The 6,777-nt window shown below is 51.5% G+C and overlaps 1 protein-coding gene across 3 annotated transcripts in view; it reads right to left on the reverse strand.

The window, feature by feature from the left end:
- tirap (toll-interleukin 1 receptor (TIR) domain containing adaptor protein) overlaps nucleotides 1-6,777 on the reverse strand; it is a 311,479-nt gene that overhangs the window by 15,577 nt on the left and 289,125 nt on the right. Inside the window, exon 1 of one of the 3 annotated variants that reach the window (XM_052039980.1) lies at nucleotides 1,396-1,553. The exons of 1 other annotated variant lie outside the window; for it this stretch is intronic. The gene's annotated coding sequence lies outside the window, so the exon portion shown is untranslated. Of the gene's footprint in view, nucleotides 1-1,158; nucleotides 1,554-6,777 lie in introns of those variants that run through there. One more of the 3 variants, XM_052039979.1, reaches the window with a different exon arrangement.

The raw sequence follows: 6,777 nt of genomic DNA on the forward strand, positions 1-6,777 counted from the left end.
CCCCACCCTCATGACCTGCCCATCCACCCCACCTCCTTGCCTTTATTCCATGGTCTACTGTCCTCTCCAACCGGATTCCTTCTTCAGCCCTTTCCCTCTTCTACCCATCACCTCTCAACTTCTCACATCACCCTTTCATCCCCCTTCCCCACCCACCTACCTGGACTCACCTATCACCTGCCAGCCTGTGGTCCTCCACACCCCCCTCCCTCCACCTTTTTATTCTGGCTTCTGCTCTCTTCCTGTCCAGACCCGATGCGTTGACTCTTCATTTCCCTCCATAGCTGCTGCCTGACCTGCCGATTTCCTCCGGCACTTTGCGTGTTTCCAGTGTTCAAATGGGATCAGACTAAGGAAGAGGTTTATCGAGGGCTGCCCTCCGACATCACAACTAGTAGCTCAGCGGGTAGAGCCACCGCCTCAGCACCAGCGACCTGGGTTCAATGCTGACCTCGGGTGCTGTGCGGAGTTTGTGGGTTTCCTCCAACAAACCCAAGGAACTGCGAGCTGGTGGGTTAAATGGCCGCTGTGAGTTGTCTTTGGTGTGTGGGGGAGGGGAGGTGGGGGAGGGGAGGGGAGGTGGGGGAGGGGAGGTGGGGGAAGGGGGGAGGGGGGGGGAGGGGGGGGGAGGGGGGGGAGGGGGGGGGAGGGGAGGGGGGGGGGAGGGGAGGGGAGGGGGGGGGGAGGGGAGGGGGGGGGGAGGGGAGGGGGGGGGGGAGGGGAGGGGGGGGGGAGGGGGGGGAGGGGAGGGGAGGGGAGGGAGGGGAGGGGAGGGAGGGGAGGGGTGTGTAGGGGAGGGGAGGGGAGTGAGGGGAGGGTAGCGTAGGGGAGGGGAGGGGAGTGAGGGGAGGGTAGCGTAGGGGAGGGAAGGGAGGTGAGTGGAGGTGAGTGGGGGTGAGGGGGGGGTCTGGAGGGGGAGGGGGGGTGCGATGACAATGTGGGATTGGTGATTGATAGTCGATGGGCCGAAGGGCCTGCTACTTGCCCGGTTTCCAGGTCCAGGTGACGGGACAACAGCCCCCGGACCGCTCCCGGTGCCCGCGGTCGGTGTCCCCCCCACCCCCACCACGCCGGTGACCGGACCCTGCCCCCAACCCCCCGGGAAGGCGGCAGTGTCGGTAAAAATGCAGAAGAACCCGCCAGTTTGCAGCGCGATACCTGCCCCGAGGGGAGATTCCCCATCCCAGCCGAGGCGGAGGGTGAGGTGAGCCGTCCCGTCCCCGTCCCCGTCCCGTCCCCGTCCCGTCGCCTCTGCTCCTCCCGCTTCCTGGTAGGGCGGAAATCGCTCGGCGCCGAGGTTACGCGGCGAATCCGCACCGTCCCGGTCCCGGCCGCCCCGCTCGCCCGGGACCGGGACACCGGCGCCGCCCCGGGTGCTGGGAACGTGGAACTGACCCCAGACCGCTCACAAACCGGGTTCCCTCGCACCCATGAGTCTGTCCAGAGCAACTGTTGCAACACTGCCGTCCTGTCCAGGAGAGCCCGAGGCTGGTGGATCAGCTGAAGTCGTTTCCTTTGAAGAAACATAGAACATTACAGCACAGTACAGGCCCTTCAGCCCACAATGTTGTGCCGACATTTTATCCTGCTCTAAGATCTATCTAACCCTTCCCTCCCACATAGTCCCCCATTTCTCTATCATTCATGTGTCTATCTAAGAGTCTCTTAAATGTCCCTAATGCATCTGCCCCCCCCCCCAACCTCTGCAGGCAGTGCGTTCCACGCACCCACCACTCTCTGTGTAAAAAAAACTTGCCCTTGGCATCCCCCTTATACCTTCCTCCAATCACCTTAAAATTATGTCCCCTTGTGTTAGCCATTGTCACCCTGGGAAAAAGGTCTGACTCTCCAGTCGATCTGTGCTTCTTATCATCTTGTAAATAAGCCCATGGAGTTTTGCTTAAATAATCTCATTGGACGAGAATGTTGTTGGCCAGTGGTGGGCTTGAGGAGGCAACTGGAGGTGGGTGGAGGACATTGCCCTGAGGAACCCCTGCAGTGGTGTCGTGGGGCTGGGATGATTGACCTCTGTCAACCACAAGCATCTTCCTTTGCATGAGGTGTGTCTGCAGCTTGAGATGTTTTCCCATTGATTTCACATTGCATTTAGTCCTACCAGGACGCCTGGATACCACACTCCAATAAAGGCAGTCCGAAGTCAAAGTCAGAATCAGGTTTATTATCACTGACATGTCATGAAATTTGTTGTTTTGCGGCGGCAGTGCAGCGCAGGACATAAAAATGACTATAAGTTACAAAAATAAATAGTGCAAAAGAGGAACGTCAATGTAGAGTTCATGGGTTCATGGACCATTCAGACATCTGATGGTGGAGGGGAAGAAGCTGTTCCTAAAATATTGAGTGTGGGTCTTCAAGCTCCTGTACCTCCTCCCCAATGGTAGTAACGAGAAGAGGGCATGTCCCGGATGGTGAGGGTCCTTAGTGATGGATGCCACCTCCTTGAGGTACCGCCTCTTGAAGAGAGGTATAATATGATTAGGAATAGTCAGCATGGCTTTGTTAAGGGCAGGTCCTGCCTTACGAGCCTGATTGAATTTTTTGAGGATGTGACTAAGCACATCGATGAAGGGAGAGCAGTAGATGTAGTGTGTATGGATTTCAGCAAGGCGTTTGATAAGGTACCCCATGCGAGGCTTATGGAGGAGATGAGGAGACATGGGATCCAAGGGGACACTGCAGTGTGGATCCAGAACTGGCTGGCCCACGGAAGGCAAAGAGTGGTTGTTGAAGGGTCGTATTCTGAGTGCAGGTCGGTGACCAGTGGTGTACCTCAGGGACCCTTACTATTTGTGATTTTTATAAGCGACCTGGATGAGGAAGTGGAGGGGTGGGTTAGTAAGTTTGCGGATGACACGAAGGTTGGGGGTGTTGTGGATACTTTGGAGGGCTGTCATGGGTTACAGAGGGACATAGCTAGGATGCAGAGTTGGGCGGAGAAGTGGCAGATGTAGTTCAACCCAGATAAGCGTGAAGTGGTTCATTTTGGTAGGTCAAATATGTTGGCGGAATATAGTATTAATGGTAGGACTCATGGCGGTGTGGAGGATCAGAGGGATCTTGGGGTTCGAGTCCATAGGACGCTCAAAGCGGCTGCGCAGGTTGACTCTGTGGTTAAGAAGGCATATGGTGTATTGTCCTTCATCAATTGGGGAATTGAATTTAGGAGCCGAGAGGTATTGTTGCAGCTATACAGGACCTTGGTCAGACCCCACTTGGAGTATTGTGCTCAGTTCTGGTCGCCTCACTACAGGAAAGATGTGGAAGCCATAGAGAGGGTGCAGAGGAGATTTACGAGGATGCTGCCTGGAATGCAGAGCATGCCTTATGAAAGCAGATTGAGGAAACTCGGCCTTTTCTCCTTGCAGAGACGAAGGATGAGGGGGGACCTGACTGAGGTGTATAAGATGATGGGAGGTATTGATAGGGTAGATAGTCAGAGGCTTTTCCCCAGGGTTGAATTGATGGCCACAAGAGGACATAGGTTTAAGGTGCTGGGGAGTAGATATAGAGGAGATGTCAGGGGTAAGTTTTTTACTCAGAGAGTGGTGAGTGCATGGAATGGGCTGCCGGAAACAGTGGTGGAGGCTGATATGATAGGGTCTTTCAAGAGACTGTTAGGTAGGTACATGGAGCTGAGTAAAATAGAGGGTTATGGGTAAGCCTAGTAATTTCTAGGGTAGGGACATGTTCAGCACAGCTTTGTGGGCCGAAGGGCCTGAATTGTGCTGTAATTGTTCTATGTTCTATGTCCTCGATGGTGGGGAGGGTTGTGCCCGTGATGGACCTGGCTGAGTCTACAACCCTCTGCAGCCTCTTTCGATCCTGTGCATAGGAGCCTCCATACCAGGCGGTGATGCAACCAGTCAGAATGCCAAAGTCGAATTTATTGTCACATGCACAAGTGCATGTGTGCACCAGTGCAATGAAAAACTTGCTTGCAGCAGCATCACAGGCACATAGCATCAGATAAGCAGCATTCACATTAAAAATGTAATTAAAAATAAATTACACACAATTTTTACAAGAAAGAACACAATTAGAACAAAAAAAAATGTCCATTTTAGTGCAGTGGTCATAGTGTTGCTAAACTGCAGTGATCAGGGTTGTGCCGATTAGTTCAAAAACTGAATGGTTGAAGGGAAGTAGCTGTTCTTGAACCTGGTGGTGTGGGACTTCAGGCTTCTGTCCCTCCTGCCCCTTGGGAGCTGCAAGAAGATGGCCCGGATGATGGGGACCTTTGCTGATGGATGGTGCCTTCTTGAGGGAGCGCCCCCTGTGGATACTACTGATGGTGGGAGGAATGTACCTGTGATGTATTGGGCGGAGTCCACTACTCTCTGCAGCTTCTTATATGTGGTTAAGGCACTGCCGTCCACACGGGGAGGGATTCCAAGATGCAGCGATATTGAAGGGAGGGAGATATATTCCCAACAGGCTGATGTAAAACTTGGAAGAGAACCGTTCTCTTCACGGCAGCACATCCTGGGTTTAGGAGGCTCTTCAATACATTTTGAAGGTGCCAACACTATTTCAGAAACAGGAAGCAGTTCATCGTCAGGCTGTGCAAGGCTAATGTTAACCTGACAGGAAGGAAACCAGAGTCTGCTGGTGAAGGAATTGTTCCAAGATTAGTTTATTTATGCAATCTGTGGTCAACCCACAGTGCTTGTTTGAACACACATGAGAGACTGGAAACGCTGGAATCTGGAGCACCGCATGTAAGATGTTGGAGGAACTCAGCGGGTCAGGCAGCATCTATGGAGGGAAATAAACAGTCAACATTTCAGGCTGAGACCCTTCATCAGGACTGGAAAGGAAGGAGGCAGAATAAAGGGTGAGGCGAGGGGGAGGAGCACAAGCTGGGAGGTGATAGGTGGAAGAGGCAAAGGGCTGAACAAGATGAAATCTGATAGGACAGTGAACCAATAAAGGGGAGGTGGCGAACCAGAGGGAGGAAGGGGAAAGAGAAGGGGTAAAGGGGCCAGAGTGATAAAGGAAAACTGGCCTGCAAGTTAACCATGGTAGTTCAATGGCTGAGGATCAGCATGGCAGTGCAAGAGTTGATTTTGCTGCCTCACAGCTCCAGGGTTGTGGTTGATCTGGGTTCAATCCTGACCTGGGCTGCTGTCTGTGCAGAGTTTGTGCCATTTTCTCTGTGATCAGGTGGGTTTCCTCCTGTGTCCCAATGACCCATTAGTATGTTAATTGGCTACTGCAAATTAATTGGGAGAATAAGTTACAGGGACACAAGGAGAATGGGACTAAAAGGACTTCCATTGCAAGAGCCAGTATGGCCTTGATGAACAGTGATCTTCTATAAGTAGGTGCCCGGGTGAGGGGAAATTAGGTGGGGAATAGAACATCTTTTATAAATTCCCTTATTTCAAAGGGAAATAGGTTCCATGCAACATGGGACTGTTGTTGACCCTTTACAAACTGCAGCTATGCGAGAGGAAATGTTTAAGGTCATGGATGGGATACTAATTGAGCAGCTTTTTTGTCATGCCTGGTGCCGTACTTGAGTGTTGCTGCATTTGCATTCATCTTGGCAGCTGGGGGAGCCCATTACATTGCTTGAAGATGTGGATGGCCAAGCACTCAGGAAGTAGAGCACTCCTCACAGAACACAGAGGCACTTTTTCCAATGTATATAAATGAAGCCAGCATTTACTGCTCATCCTCAAAAGCCCTTTAGATGGCGATGAGCACACATCCTGAACTGTGCAGTCCTTCTGCTGAAGGTGTTTCTGCAATGCTATTGGGAGTTCCAGGATTTAGACCAGTGATGATAAAGGAATGGTGATTTATTTCCCATGTGGTCCTCAGAGGAAAACCTACAGATGGTGGTGTTCCATGTACCGCAGCCCATTCTTGCTCTCATAGCGACCTTTTCCTAACGCTTGCATGTTACCTGCTTGATATTGTCCAGATGCTGCATTATATGAAAAATTGCAAATGGAACTGAATCAGAGGAACAATTATACTTCAGGTTTTATGATGGACTACTGAGGAAGCAGCTAAAGGACTTGGAGACTGCAAAGGAACTTTTGCAGTGAATGACATACTAGGGCCCACAACCATAACCATCTTCTGTGCTAGCTGTCAGTCAGTGAAGAGTTACCTTGATTCCATTTTCCTCAGGGCCCTTGAGACCACAGTCAGTGAAAGGTTGCCTTGATGTCAATGAGTAACAGTGCAGTGCTCCCTGAAAACACCATCTAAAATACCAGCCCACCTTGCGTTGTGGAAGGGGATTTGAATCTGCTACCTTCTCCCTCACAAGCAAGCACACCCTCAGGAAAATTTACTGCAGTTATTCACCTAGTCTATTGTGACAGCATTTCCACGTGCAGTGGATGGGGTACCAGCCAAGTGGCTGCTTTTATTCTGAAATGTTCTTGAAGTTGTTGCAGTTGAACTCACTTGTGCCTGCAGAGAGTATTCCACAACACTCTCGACATGCCTCAGCAACAGTGCAAAGGCTTTGAGGAATCAGGATGTGAAACTCTTGCAGCAAGATACCCATCCTTTCACCTGCTCTTCCAACCACAATTCACGTGGCTGATCCTATTAAGTCTCTGGTTAATGATGCCCCTAGAATGTTGACAGGAGGGAACTTGGCCAAGGTACTGAAGATGGTGATAGCCTGTCACTTGTGGTATGAATGTTAACTGCCACCCATTCCTGAATGTTGCCTCGGACCTTGCTGCCCACAGGCACGAACTGCTTCACTGTATGAAGAGCTGCTAATGGAAC

The sequence above is a fragment of the Pristis pectinata genome, chromosome 27, assembly GCF_009764475.1.
Source record: "Pristis pectinata isolate sPriPec2 chromosome 27, sPriPec2.1.pri, whole genome shotgun sequence".
In the NCBI taxonomy this organism is placed as follows: Eukaryota; Metazoa; Chordata; class Chondrichthyes; order Rhinopristiformes; family Pristidae; genus Pristis; species Pristis pectinata.